Genomic DNA, 16,076 nt, shown 5'->3' on the forward strand with positions numbered 1-16,076 from the left:
AACAATGTGGAACATTCCTTTACCTTCAAAGTTTTCTCCACCAATCACTTCAGTTTCATTGCAGTCTTGGTGCCATATGTCCCCTGCAAATTGTGAAAGTAATTAGTGACAAAGTAGCAGCCTACTCCTTTTCAGTGGCCAGACTGTCAGCATGAGCAGGTTGGGGTAAGCCAGTGGTACCGTATCATATACTGGAAACCTGTTCCGCAATATTACCCACCAGATCCCAGAAGTGCCATCTAGAAATCCGTGGCATTTATGGTGGTCAATCTTTTGAACGGAACAGTAGTTTATGTGGATATTGTTAAAGTGTTTAAAGTATATTTTGAAAATTAAGTTTACATTTTACAATTGCTTTATTTTTTATTAAAATAGTTGTATATAAATATTACCCTATTTCACTGTTATTAAAGTAAACCTTGTAGACAAGTGGGTCACCTGACATGTATAGAAGCTGTGATATATATAGTACATTTCTCTATTGTGTAAATGTTCAAGAATATAACTGTTCCTGTTGTTTTTATAAGTTGGGGGTATTTTGTTGTTTTGCAGCAACAAAATGTTATTGCATTTAAAATGGTTTTTATGTAACAGAAATCATGCAAAATAGTGAAGGATTTAAAATATGTATATGGTATATGTAAATGTATAAACTTCAGAAAGAAATAAATCCAACAGATTTCAATCATTTGGGGGATGTTTTTATTTGCTTATTTAAGCAACTAGAATTAAACCTTAAAAAAATAAAAATCAGAACACCCTGCACCTCTCCATGAGAAGACAACCGTGATCCCCAAGGTGAACAATTGGCCATGGTAGTCAAATGAGGTGGTGGTAACCCAACACCTCCATGGACTTCTGTGAAGATTTATGTTTGCAAAAAGGTGTTGATGGACACTGCTGGACTCCAGGGCCTCTTGTCATAAATTGGGGGAGGGGAGGGCATTGAGCAGGGGGGAGGATCAAATGAACTTTTTGAAACCATTTCAAGACTCATTTGCATTCTCATTTACTTTTCATCAAAGCAAAGGGACCATGGAGTCAATTATTGTCCTGAAATGCAAATGCTAATCCCCAAATCAACTGCTTTATTGTGGCTAGTATGTACCTTTGTGTTCTCTGATGAAACCTAATGTTAAAAATAAGATCTGTTGACTTGGAAAATGAAAAATAAAAATTCCTCCCAAACTGCTGAATATTGGAGAAGGATGTCTTGTGTTTGGGGGTCTGGGCTTTTAGAAACGAGGTCACTGGTTACATCCTTTAAAACATAAATGAGAGTGCAGCCTGGCTGAGACCAAACTGCTGTGATGTATAAATCTCAAAGAAATGAAAGGTTTGTTGGGAGTGAGAGGGAGCCAAAGACTTCAACACCCCTTTGACTTCTACCTAAATCCCATTTTAGGATGCAGAACTCAGAATCGAATCCCTCTCTGCCCAGTTGCCTCTCCTTTGTGTTCCTTGTCATATTTTCTATGTCACACAACTAATAATAATATTAGAACCAGAGGGACTAGAGATCATTTTTAAGGATGAACATTCATAAGAGGAAACTAAAACCCAAGGCTAATTAAGATATTATAAGGAAATAACTAGCAACCCCACTGTCTCATCTCTAGATTAATTCTATTCAACAATACTGAGGGATTCACCGTGAGACTGTCAAATGTTATTGAAAAATTGGGTCAATTGAGAATAAAACCTCCCTGGTCAAGAACAAAGAAAATTACATTTATTTGGGGCCAATTAGGATTGCAATCTAGGAAAACAGAATCAAATGATCTTAAAAATGTACCCTGAGGTCTTACAAAGTAACAGCTTTAAACTCCAAGGGGATTAGAAACCGCATCACTTTTGATCAAAAATTATGCCTGGTACTGGCAAAAGTTAAGCTGTTTTGTAAGAAAGGAATAGGTTTCTAGAATGTTTGGGGAAGGGGGACCATCATAAAGAAGTTCAGCTGGCATAGGTTAACTGTTTTGAAGGTCAACTCACACTTGGGGTTGGCATGTGGGCAGCCCAGTTGTGGAGGTTCACTTGCTGCCTCAGATCTGATTAGCAGTGACCTCCCAAATGTGAGTTTGCTGCGCTGTAGACCAGTAAGCTTGATACTAATGCTGGGTGTATTTTTAGAGTGAACAGAAATCAAAGCAGCACTTATTGGAAGCCAGCAGTTGTTTCCAGGAAGAACCATTTCAGACTCCATTTATTTCCTATTTTGTGAGACTGGTACATTAGGAAATTGCAGGAGACACAGTATCTGGACCTTAACAAGGGTTTTGATGTGGTCTTTAATGAATGTGTCTGGGCAAAATGGAGATCCTGATGGTAATATGGTGGGTGGGCATGTAAGCACTTGAACAGAACTAATTGAAGGATTCTTACCAACCTGGAATAGCATTTCGAGTGTCCTGCTGCAAAGCCTGTCTTTGGCCCCATCTGTTCAACATTTTAATTAATAACTTGACAGAAGGCGAATTTATGAAAAATGGGTATGTCATAAGGCTGTGAGAGAATGATTATACTAAATGACAGAATCAGGATTCGAAACAAATCTCATGAGGCAGAAAAACGGGGCAAATTAACAATGTGAAATGGAATTGGGTGTCGGATCTCACATTTCTGTTTAAAAATACAATGATACAAGGTAGAGATAGGACCTCGAGTTATATAGAATACCAGCAGGTGGGCGAGAAAGCCCCCCGATTCACAGCAAACTCAGCGAAAGGCAGCAGCAGAGTGACGTAGCTGCCTTTCCGACCTTGTCAATGTGTTTGGTTTCTAAGGAAGGTGAGTTGGGCTGCTCCTGACACCAAGGAGACTAAACCTGGATGCATTGCCCAAGACTTCTTGGCATTTCCCAAAGCAGAGTGCAGAAGCAGCAGCCAGAGTGGCAACATACATAGACTGAAATGAGAGGGACGTGGGAACTATCTGAACCCCAGGGGTGATTGAGCCACGACAGCTGGGAAAACTGCTTCTGAAGGTGTCCATGACTCTGACTTGGGAGGGAAACAAGAACGGTCTTGTCTCAATCGAAGGGTTTAACTATGACTGATGAGGTGGAACGTATTTAAAGGCTCGATAGTGGAAGGAAAATTTCCCATATTCAAGGCTAACAAGCTGTCTGCCAAGAGGGAGGCCAGGTGAGTGCTGGGCATCCCCAGTGGGAATACCAAGGAGTAAACAAAACATCAGATGGGTTGTGGGACTGTCATAGGGCTGACAGATGACATTATTTGAACTTCTTAGTACGTATGTGCCTAGGACTCTGCTAAATACTTCACATGGGTCCTCTTTTTATATAATCTTTTTGCAAGCTACCATGATGAAGCCCATTATGTGCCCATTGTAGAGTCCCAAGAAAGCCTGCAACCGCGATCCTGCAGTATCTTAACACCTCAGTACTTGTACTTTAACTATGAAACTCAGAGCTGTGACCACTACCTTTCTTATCAGCCTCAGACTTGAGAAGCAATGACTTCATTCATGAGACCAGGAATATATGTATGTCACCCAGGAGGATCTGGCAGTAAACAATAACCCCTTTCACTCCACAGTGGAATAGGTGGATTAAAGAATCAAAATGCCTCCGTCCCACCCAAGAAATTCTGATTGAATCACTCTGGAATAAGACTGGGTGCTGGGGATCTTGAAAGCTTCCTCTTATGACAGCCAGGGTTGAAAAGCACTTCCTTGGAGCTTGGCAACTTGGTATGCTCCTGCTGCATCTCCAGGGAACTTGTGGGAAAAGTAGACTGCCCCTGCCCAGATCCAGCAAGGCAGCTAGATTCTGCTTTTAACCAGATCCCCAGGTGGTCGTATGCACCAGAGCTTGAGAAGTATACTGCTTCAGCTCACTCCCAAAGGGTGGGCCCTGCAGCACTGAGCAGCATTTCCTGGGAGCTTGTTGGAATTCACTGCTCTGCCTCCCCCAGACCTGTGGGATCACAGATGCTGGGGGTGAGCCCTCCGAGGGGTGCCATTGCCTATAAAGTTAGAGATCCAGTGCCTCAGAGTTCCTCACCTAGCTACAGGGGCCGTCATTTACTCAAAGAGCAATACTGGGTGTTTCCTGTCATTAATTGGGACTTGAGAAGGAAACAAGAACAGTCTTGTCTCAATCAGAAGGGTTTAACATTGACTGAGGAGTGGAACCTAGATGTGGGGCTGCCCGTTGTCACTTGTGCCTCTTAGCTATCCTGGTGATAAAGGGAGACCAGGACCTCACCCTGTGTAATGGAATGTAACCTGGACGATGCTGCTGAGTGGCCAGCAGGCAGAGGTGAAGAAGCCCAAGCCGGGCACAGTGGTGCATGCGGTAATCCCAGCAGCTCAGGAGACTAAGGCAGGAGGATGGCAAGTTCAAAGCCAGCCCCAGTAACTTAGCAAGACCCTGTCTCAAAATAAAGAATAAAAAGGGCTGGGATACAGCACCATTGTTAAGCACCCCTGGGTCAATCCCCAGTATAAAAAAAAAAAAAATGAAAACCCCTGACCCAGGCTTCTACAGGTAGGTCTCCCTCTTGGACCACTATGGCCCACCCCAGGCCCCTGCCTCAGGCTGTAGACCCCCCACTAAATGACTCCCTCTGGCAATACATATTGCTACCCATACCTTAAAGACAACCCATCCTCCCTTCCTAGGCAAATTTTCCAAGCACACAGGGCATGATCTGGCCACACTGCTGCAGCTTGCAAGTGGCGTTCATCATCATCTTTAGGCAGGTCTGCAGTGGAATTCAAATCATAATTTGAATTTTGCTTAGCTCCTCAAAGGCAGAAATCATGCATTGCTCATCTTAGTGCAAGATACAGTGCTATGTATGTGGCATCCCAAGTAGCTGCTCAATAAATACATGTTGGATGGAATCAAAATGAGAGACATTAGATGATGCTAGGTCATGTCCTTCTACCAGGGTCCTGCAGAGTCTCTTCCCTACTCCACAGGCTGCCTTGCCAGAATGACCTTAGGGTCTTTGCCCCGGTTCCCCTGGGCAGTGTGGAAGGTAGTACATGCTTCGTACTGCTCAGCCTCCCCTGCCATTTTCTGATTGTGTCAGTAGAGCACAGTGGTTAAGAACAGGATTCTGGGGTCCAGAGGAGCTGCCTTTAACTCCCTTATTTAGCTGGCTGGGTGCCCTCGATAGGTTACCTAGTCTTTGTACCTGTTTCCACGTTCAAAATCTGAAGAATGGCACCTAGTTCACAGCATTGTTATAAGGCTTACTTGAGACTGTTGGGGCTCAGAAAATGATACACCTAAGTATGGCACTCTGGCTGATTACTTTGAATGGAAGGACGCTGGAAGGGCCTCAGAGATTCCTGCCTTCAAGAATGGCCATAGAAATAGGATTCTTTTTCAAAGTAAGCCACAGAAATAAGAACCCCTTTCTCCAAAAGCCAGCCATCAAACTTAGAAATATGACTTACTATTACTAACACCATCTGATCAGACCCCATGTGCATGCAGCAAGGTCTCAGGCTTCTGATCTGCTATACAGTTGCCAATGGGTGTTATTTTCTGTATTTGTGATGATAGCTGTTCTAATAGGTGTGAACTATTATCTGACTGAGGCCTTGACTTAGGTTTCCCTAAAGACTAATGTCAAGCATTAGTTCATGTTGGCCATTATGTATCTTCTTTTGGAGAAATTTCCATTCAAATGTTTTGCCCTTCTGATTTCCCATTTGTTGTAAAGTTGTAGGAATTCTTAATAAATTCTATATATCAAACCCTTACCAGCTATATAATTTGCAAAAAAAAAAATAACATTCCAATTTGTGGGTTCTTTTCACCTTCTGGATAATGCTTATTTATTTTGATTATTTGAGGGTTTTTTTAAGTTTTGTATTTATTCTGGTACTTGTAACATATAAAATTAAGTTAGCACTCTCCTTGCTTTAGAATATTTGTTTTATCAACTTTGTTTTTTCCCTTGTTTTCTGCTGGACAATTACTAAACCTATTTTACATTGTTTTTCTCTACTTCTTCCTGATTTTTAACTTTCTTCTTTTTTGTCAGAGTATATTAATTTCATTTTGTTTCTCCATTTTTGTCTTCATGCTTCTCTGGGTCCTTAAAATAAAAATAAATTTAGCGCCCACCAAGACATTTGTTTTTTTGTTAAAGTTCTTCTGGTTTCCTCTTGGTTGGATGAAAATCATGCTCAAATGGATTTAGATAAGGCTCTTGAATATGGTATTTAGAGAGTCTTGCATATTTAAAACCTTTCCTATACCTTTGATATTTGAAGAATAGATTGACTGCATATACAGTTCTTGGCTCACATTTTCCTCAGTTTTTAAAAATATAGCTTGTTAGGTGCAGGACAGGCTGAGTAAGCTGTCTGCAGGCAGGCCAAACAAAGTTAGCTGCAGGATGACCTGGCCACTCAAACCCTCTATCTGATTCTTTATCACCTGTTTGCTTCAAGCCCAAACGCCTAAGCCCCCCCTCCCCTCAAGGCTGAGCGCTTCGCGCCCCCCTGCTCAAGGCTGAACACGTAGCCCGCCGCTCAAGGCCAAACACTTAACCCCCTTGTGTGCCAACAAGGCAGCTTGCAAACCCAGAGACCCTGTTAGATTTAGGCAGCACAGCAGAAGGGCTATAAAAGCCTTCCCCAGCTGCTCCCCTCCCACTTCTTTCCTTCTTTCTTTTCTCTTTGTTGCATTGCTGCAATAAAGATCTCTTGGTTGCTCCGAGTGTTGTGGTCACTTTTCTTTCATAGCTTTACTTTTATTTTGCTTTGTGTGTTGCTATTAAATAGTATAATGCCAAACTTTTTTCCTTATTTTATAATAGCTTATACTTTAACCTTGAGGAGTAAAATATTTTTTCCCCTTCATCACTGAAGAATGATTGTTTTACTGAACTATGCCTCATAGTTGATTTTCTGGTTTAATATTTCCAGGTACACAGTTGGTCCTTTCGATAGGTATCGTCACTTATGTTATTTCAAAAATGTTTGGATTATAGCTTTAAATACCAGTGCTGGTCCTTCTTTATTCATTTTCTGGGGCTTCATTTATATATATGTTGGGTTTTCTTTGCCTGCCTTCTCAATCTATCTCTGCTCCCTCCCTCCTTATTTCATTTTCATTGTTTTGGTTATATTGATTCTTCTCTTCAGTATTCCTTACATATTCAAATGTTATTTCCCTTGTGCCTCCTATAATATTATCTTCATTTTGAGATAATTTTCAATTGCTTTCCTGCTTTGGGTCAACTTTCATTTTACAACTTTCTGTTTTATGAATTTTCAAAGCTCTTGGAACATCTTGAGGTGCTCTTCATCCCTTCTTGTGTTTGTGCATGGATAGTGATGATGGTTGATGGTTGAAAGTTTCACCTGCTTTGGGGGGAGAAGGGGAGAACTGGACTATTTTTACCAAATTATCACACTGCATAGTCTTCTTAGTTTAGTTTTTTAAAAATTTTTTTAAATTTTTTATTTGTAGTTGGATACAACACCTTTATTTCACTTGTTTATTTTTGTGTGTGGTGCTGAGGATCGAACCCAGGGTCTCGCACATGGGAGGCAAGCATGCTACCGCTGAGCCACAACCCCAGACCCTTATTTTAGTTTTATATGTGTATCAGCTGTCATTTTCTGTCATTTGAAATGCATGACATTATTTTTCTAAACCAGGTCATTTTTTTAAAAGCAGAAGCAAGGAGTTTGTCTGACTTACTAGGTTTCTCAATTCAAGTTCCTTTCTCTCTTGGTATGGTTGGATACAATTTCTTTAATAACTAGCCTTCAGGGGTTGGGATGCATCAAGCAATGGTGTGATTCCTTTTGTTCCTAGAGGATCCTTGATTTTTACCTCTTCTTCCTTTCCCTTCACATCCAAGTCTTCCACTGTGAAGTTGCTGCCCCCTCTTCAGAGGTGACATTCTTCCACCATTGCCCTCTCAAATTCTAGGCACTTTCCCACACTTCCCTGCCAAGTCTCCTGAGGCCAGTTCTCTGCTCTACCAGGCATCAGACTGTTTTCAGAATTTCTTCCAGCACAGTGGGACTCCATCTCTCCAGAATGATTTTACTTGTATTCTGCACAATTAGTTCTCCACTATTCTCTCCCCCTCCCACTGAGCCACATCCCCAGTTCTCTTCTCTCTTAACTGTACTTTTCCTCTGCTTTTCTACTTTTGCATGAACTCTAGAGTTATTTTAGCTTATTTCAAATGGTGCTTTTCATACTTGCATGCAAATAAAGTGTTAGAACTCTTTTTTGCTATACAGAAAAACACAGTAAGCATTTTTTAGTGTTGTTTTACTGGGACTTCTTTGTGATGTGTGTGGCTTTGTGGGATGTGTGGATGTACTCTGACTGGGGCTGCTGTTGTAGTCCCATGAGAATAAGAAGGTTTCGGTACACCAGCTTCTTTCTTTAAGGCTAAACTGTATGGACATCCAGGGTTAGTTTCAGGATCAAGTGAAATCATGTACATACAACTCCTAGCACATAGTAAGTGTTCAGCCAATTCTTATTGTTGCTGTTATTCTGTCTTGAATGAGTCTTCCCCACACTGGATGAAGTCACAGAATCCTCCTTGCATCAAAAGTCCCCAGGGAGGGGGAACCCGGGATTTAGTTTCAGATTCTGTCTTTGTAGCACAGATGCCAGCCCTGTTTTATTCCCCAATTCAATTTGGGTTTGACAAGCAGTCATTTTTACCATTTCTAAAACCCTTTTTCTTAATATTCTGATATTTCCCCACTGAGAATAAACACTTGTTTCAAAGCAATTAATCACAGAAACAGATGGAGTGGTGTTGGTTACAAAGCCCTGTGGGTCCCAGCAGGAGGGCTGGGGTGGTAGCTCCCCTTCTCACTCTGCCTCGCTGCCTGCATGTGGTCGCTGGGCCATTTGGTTTTTTATGAGACACACTCCCAAACCGAGCCTCTTTCCCTTTTTTTTTTTTCCATTTGCCAATGTTCTTCTCTCTTCTCCTGATGTCTCAGCCCTCTCTTACATTCTCTCCCCCTTGTTACCATCTGCCCAGTCTTACACCCTTGGTCACATAAGTCATGCTCTACCATGTGTCATCTGATATCTTCCACTTAGAATGTCCCTCTTCCTGGATGGGAGTTAACATCTGCCCTCTCATTCTTTCCCAAATGCCCTGCCCGTCCTACCCTGCCTCAGGTGCAGACTACATAACATGGAATGCATGCTGGCTAAATAAGCCACTCCATATGGGGCACTGGGAGGAAGTTGCCTCTTTGAGCTCAAGCTTTTATCAATCAGTGTTGACTCCTGTACCCTACCATGTGATGAGATATACCGTGGAGGACAGACATACAGAATGCTCGAATATCCCTGCTCAAGAATACATGGACCTGTTTGAACAGGAAATATTCTTTGCATCTCTGTATCTCCAGATCTCAAGAGAGTGCCCCCCCCCCCATGCATAGAGTTCTTGGGCCATATGGTAGGTCCTCAAAGATATCCAGGTCCTAATTCCTGGCACCTGTGACTGTCACCTTATATGGCAAAAGGGACTTTGCAGATGTGATTAAGTTAAGGATCTTGTGATGGGAAGACTGTCCTGGTTTATCTGGGTGAGCCCAATGTATTTACAGGGATTCTTCAAAGCAAGGCAGGAGATCAGAGAGGGAGGGGGAAGATACGGTGACACAAGCAGAGCTTGATGTGAGGAAGAGGTCACAGCCCCAGGAATGCAGGTGGCTTCCAGAAGCTAGAAAAGGTGTGAAAGACATTCTCCCCAGGAGCCTCCATGAGACACTTAGCTTCAGCCCATTGGAACCAGCTTGGGATTCTGGCCTCCAGAAGGGTCCACAAATACACTGATAACTGTTTTAAGCCACTACATGTGTGATAATTTATTGGAGCACCAATAGGAAATGAATACAGGCAGTATTAGTTACCCATTTACAAAATTTTGTAAGATTTTAGCTAGTATTTCACTTCAATACAGTTATTTTCTTTCCCAAGTTAACAGAGCGAGTTATAGACCAAGTGTTGATTAGAATTAGGGTGACCATCGGTTAGCTTTAAATATACAATAGCCAAGATCGAAGTGGCTTAAAATAATAAAAATGTATTTAGTTAACAATTCTGTGGTTTGTACATTCAAGCAAGGATCACCTGTGCACTTTTCTACTGGGTCGTATGGGAACTGACTGGTCTATGATGGTGTCAGCTGGTGGGGTTTGGTGGTACTCCCCACAAGGACCCCTGACCAGAATGCTCCGACATGTTCTAATGGCAGTTGGGCAGAGTTCCAAGAGAAGCAGTGTAAATATGCAAAGCATATTACAGCCCTGGATTGGAACTGGCACTGTGTTTTATTGACCAATGCCTTAGTCATGGGTAAGTCCAGATTCAAGGAAAAGGAGAAAGACACCACTTTTTAATGGAGAAGCTGAAAAGTCATGTTGGTAGGGAGAAGAGTGGGTCTTTATATGATATTCCCCATCATATAATTTATATCTCAAACTGGGTCACCTTTGAGGATAACAGGATATTTTTAATAATTATATCATGACAACAGATAGAAGCTAGAATTATTCCAAGCCTTAGGAGTTGGGACCCATATCTCCCCCATCCTGGCCCATGGCTCTTTTCAACCCACCTCCTCACTGTGATGTGACTTTTATGACACTAGGAAGAAGCTACAGGAACTCAAATCTGAGTTAAAAACCAAAGATTAGCATGAATGATATTCCTGTTGGCCACGTAAATGCTCGTTAAGAATCTGTTTTCTGATTTCTCTCTATAACACACATATCTTCTTTAAAAACTCTTCCCTGGGGCATCTGGATGGCCTGGGAATTATCATTTTCAATAACAATAGGGACTAATTCAAATTTGGCTAAGCTTGATGATGGCTGTTCAAAAAGTATGCATGTGTTCATGTGTTTTATGGGAAAATACATTTTATGAATATATAAATTAAATGAAAATAATTTCTGGAGGTCCCAACTGAGGTTTTCCATGCAAGCACGGATGTATGAAGTTCACCTCTGTGACTTTGACCCTTGTCATAGATTTCTGTTGACCTGAGCTATAGGAAATCTGGCCTCCTTTTCTAATTCTGCTAAGCCTTCTAAAAGCTTATTTCAAACACTTATTTTATAGCTTGGTTTATAAAAAGCTCTATTTTTCCTTCAAATAATATAGTATTTTTGAAACAGAGAATTTCTCTGTCAATTTTAGAACCTTTGTACCACAGTTTGAAGTCATAAATTGGGGTGTTTTGGAACTTATTTGAAAACCTAGAAATTCTAATGTACGTGCAGTAGATATTTAATACCATCCCAGCAGGCAGGCCAGGGGGTGTTTTTTTTTTTTTTTCCTATTCTTGCAGAGAACATTTGGCTGAAAGTGGCTGATGTGTCTAGCTCTACTACCTCCATCTTAACATTCCCAGATCAAATCTCTAGATAGCACTCAACTCCCCCCTTGATTAAGTCTAAAGTCCTCTGCTCAGCTTGGAATCCCTCTTCAATCGGGCCCTTAGCTACATATCCAGCCTGGTCCTTGTACCTCTGAGATACACATTTTGCCACCAGGTACATTCTCTCATTTTGCCATGTACCCGCATTTCCTGAGAAGCACATCGTACCTGTCCTCTGCTGGTGAGAGACACAAGACTGCAGATGACGGTGATGAGGGATACTGCAGCCTAGTGAGGGAGGCCCTGCCCTGCAGTAAGGGAGGACCTCAACTCTGCCCACTGTGTTAGTCGATTTTTCATCACTGTGACCAAAATATCTAATAAAGCAAGAAGGAAAAGAGGAAGAAAAGTATATTTGGGGTTCATGGTTTCATAGGTTCAGTCCAAGGTCAGCTGATTCCGTTGCTCTGGGTGTGAGTTGAGGCAAAACATCATTGTGGAAGGGCATGGGTCAGGACAGCTGCTCAGCTCATGTTAGCCATCAAGAGGGGGGGAGAGAGAGAGAGAGAGAGAGAGAGAAAGAGAGAGAGAGAGAGGAGAGAAGCTGCCAGGGACAAGATATAACCCCCAAGGGCACATTCCCAATGATCTACTTCCTCTAGCCATGTCCCATTGGCTTATAGTTACCACCCAGTATTCATTCAAATTATTAATCCACTTAATGGATTAATCCACTGATGAGTTTACAGCTCTCATAATCTCATCATCTCAGAAAATTCATGTATTGCCTACAATTTGAACTTTTTGAGGGACACCTACCTCCTATCCAAACCATAGCACCCACCCTTCCCTCTATCACTGTGTGCACTGACCATCCCAGATGTCAGGCGTACCCTGAATTCCACATTTGGTTCATCAGCTCTCTGTTTTCTTCTATCTCGTTCCTTGCTTCTGCCAAACTCTAAGCAGGATTGTTCCACCCACTCGCCAAACTCTTATTGTCAACAGTCTTTATATGGAAAAAGTGCACACATCATAAGCATGCTTAGAAAATTTTTAGGAACTGAACACACCTATGTGGCCAGCATTTGAAATGAGAGACAGGACATTACCAGCATCTCAGGAGGCCCCAGTATTTCCTTCCAGTCTCCATCCCCCGCCTGCAAAAGTAACCACTATCCCGACTTCTAATTCTGTGATTCATTCTGCCTGTTTTTGATCATTATAATAGGAAATCACTTGGTATGTACTCTTTTGTTTCTTGCTTCTTCTGCTCAATGTTTTTAAGACTCAGCCCTGTTTTATATACAGTGCAGTTTTTCATACTTTTTGCTTTATAATATTCCTTTGTGTAAACATACCACAATATACTTACCTACTTGGTTATTGATAGGCATTTCCCATTTGGGGTTATGATGAATAGTGTGGCTACGTACACTTTTATACATAATTTCAGCAAATATATAATAATCACCGAATGTTTATAAATATATACACACACATATTTCTGTGGGGCAAATGCCTAGGAGTGGAACTTGAGCCATTTTCTCTCAGCATGTTCAGTTTCAGTGGATTCTGCCAAATAGTTTTCTAGGGTGGCTGTAACAATTTCATTTACATTCCCACAAGCAGTTGTGTGAGGTTTCCCTGCTCCCCATATCTCATTATTTGGTCTTTTCTATTTTTTCATCTACTCTAATGTATAGTAGTGTATAATTATGGCTCTAATATCCCTGTTGACTGATAAAGTTAGGGAGATACGGTGTTCAGGCCCATATCCCAGTGCTCCAAAGTGTCCCAAGGAACCCCAGATGGCCTGCTACAGAAGTCTGGTGCTCACCTTCTCTCTGTTATATGAAGAGCTTCCCAACTAGGGGCCTTGTGGAAGGGGAGGGGCTTGCCAGCCAGGCTTGGACTGTGGTTGAGGGGAAACACATACCCACACCACTCTAGGAACATAGCCCACCTCAGTCCCTGACCTTAAGCTCTTTCTTAGTGGGAAAATTTGGCAGGGACAACAGGCCCATGGGTGACCAGAAGACCATTCCAGAGAGCTACTGGCCACCACAGTACAATTCTCCTCTCAAGTTTCTTACCCTCCAAGAAAGAAGCATGGACCAGACAGAGCCTATTCCAACTGTAATAATCAGAAATGTAGCATTTGCTCCCTCTCCAGAAACAGAAGATCATGGCTGGACCTGCATCAATAAGGTTTTCCTGTTGGATGGCTTCAGATAAATTTCATGACATCTTCCTCCTTTTGCAGAGGAGGAAACAAAACTCAAAAACAATGCCATATGGTCCTGTCAACAACCCTGCTTTGCGGGTGCTATTGTCACAAGTAGCTACAGGTAGCTCTTCACTGGAGTGGTCCCTATCATTCCAGTGAGGGTGCCATTACTCAAAAGTCTGCTGTACCCCTCCTTTGAAGATGGATGGTTAAACTGGAGAGCCACATTTTCAAAGGAAACTTTAAAGGTTGAGATTATTTTTCTTGGGAGGTCAAAATAAGTGAAAAAAAAGAAAAAGATCTCCCCTTTCTACCCCGTAGCTCTGTTTCCAAGATTGCTCTGCAAAGTGGCTCTCATTTGGATGCTTAATTTCTATAGTCCATGGGGCAGAGCTCCAGCCTGACCCCTACTGACTAATGAATTTTCATCTGGAAGTAGAGGAGTCGCTTTCCCTGTCTGATATTTTCTTCCTGCAAATTGCCCTCTCTTCTTTTCTCCGTCTGCCCTAGCACCATTTACAAAGCCAAGCTCTTTATTGCCGATAAAGCCCTCATAGATGGCCTCTTTTCCTGAACTACAGCCCTTACGGTGTGAACCAGGCAATTCAGTTCCCCAAGCCCTTCTATCCTGAGGAGGCCCCTCATCATTTCCTGGTGTTTGTCTTTTCTGCAGACTACAAGATGATAAAATCCTCGAGTGCTGGTACGTCTCCCTCAACCCGAAACCTAGACATGACACGGAATGGGAGCTCTTTCTTAGTCGGACAATTTGTAAATTGTAAATAATTCTGTAAACCCTTACAGAATTATTTCGGTTGTGTTCTCAGTCCTAACAAATTAAAGCATTTATTTAGCTGTTACAGCCGTTGGATGTCATCTATTTCCCCCTTCCTCTTGGCACAATTCTAATCCCCCCACATTTTTCTTCTTCCATGTTAATGGTTAGAATTCATTAAAGCAGGACTGAATAGCTATCTCACAGATCTTTAACTGCTATATGGGTTCCAAATAATGCACATTTATTCCCAATGGAGCTGATTCTCAGGACTGTCAAAAATTCATGGCTACACTGAAAATTTAAACATGCTTCCCCAAGCTCTTTAGAACTTTAATCAAAGATGCTAATATTTGATGGATGTGCTTTGTGCAGAGTTGTTCGCTACCAGAATAATGTGCTTATGAGCAATGAATTCACCAGAAATGGGAAGAATGAGAAAGAAAGGCAAGGTCCTTTAGGGGGAAATCAGGAAATCACATACCATACAACCAAACCTCCTCGTGCAAGGTTTCTTTTAACATCTCTGCATTTTTTGAAGACTCTCTCCACCGAAACCTCATTCACAAGGTCAGCCTCAGGTCCTCAATAATTGAAAGGTAACTTCCTTAGCTCTGCATTTCCCCCTTATTGTCAGTTCTTTTTGTCATTTCTCAAAGGCATAAGATCTCATTCAGGTCCACGGACATTGGGAATGGTCACTAGGTCCCTGAGAGTATCCCCAGGCCCCCCTTCTTTCAGACCCCTGACCTTTGTTTTTGGGGTTTTTTTCCCCTCTTCTTTAGGAATTTCAATTTCCCTTGTACTGAACATATTAAAATGTAACAGTCACAGAATCTTGGCCTGTGACATGCTAAAGCTTTCGTGATCACTTCATTTTCCTCCGTCATGGAAGAGGCCATTCTGAAAGTCACCCTGAACCTTGAATAATTCCCCCATAATGGCTTTTGATTGTTTGCACACGTCTGGTTCCTCACATATGCTCGAGTTTTATCTCCCTGATTCTGCTCTCTTTAGGCTAGTATTAATAATGTAGTGGGAGGAAATTTTAATTTTCTCCTCTAAGAAGAGGCCAATTCTGTAGAGTGAGTACTTGACAGAGCAAACCCCTCCACCCCAGAACTCCCCAGCCCACACCAGCACGTCTCTTTCAATTCTTCACCACGTGGCTTCTAAGGGGGGAGGCAGGAGGGAGCAAGCCGACCTCTGGCTTTTGCTTTGCTGAGTATGATTGGCAGCTGGGGATGACCTGGGGAGAAAAAGAAATGGGGTAGGTTTCAGTGGAGAGAGTCTTCAGAAAATGCAGAGATGCTAAAAGAAACCTTGCACGACATTTGGTTTCGTGGTGTGTGATCCTGATTTCCTCCTAAAATCTCTTGTTTCATTTTCATGACTGGGTGACAGAGTTTTGGCACCTTTTCTGGAGTGGTGATATCCGACTGGGTGTTACTTCAAAGTGGGCGCCCAGAACAAACCAAAGCCTAACAAGTCCCCCCCCCACCCTCCTTCCCAAAAGTTCAAAGCTGCCTTCCCCGCTGTGTGACCTGGGTGCATGTGTGCTCTGGGACATAGGAATTAGTCTTAGATATAAAATCCCCCTGACTCCTCAGGGTGTCACCTAAACTGGAGAGCCACACACAGAACTGTTAAAGAGCAAGTGACAAAAAAATCACATAAACCAAATCTAACCATTTGGGCA

Source organism: Marmota marmota, unplaced genomic scaffold (genome assembly GCF_001458135.2).
Source record: "Marmota marmota marmota unplaced genomic scaffold, marMar, whole genome shotgun sequence".
NCBI classification, from domain to species: domain Eukaryota; kingdom Metazoa; phylum Chordata; class Mammalia; order Rodentia; family Sciuridae; genus Marmota; species Marmota marmota.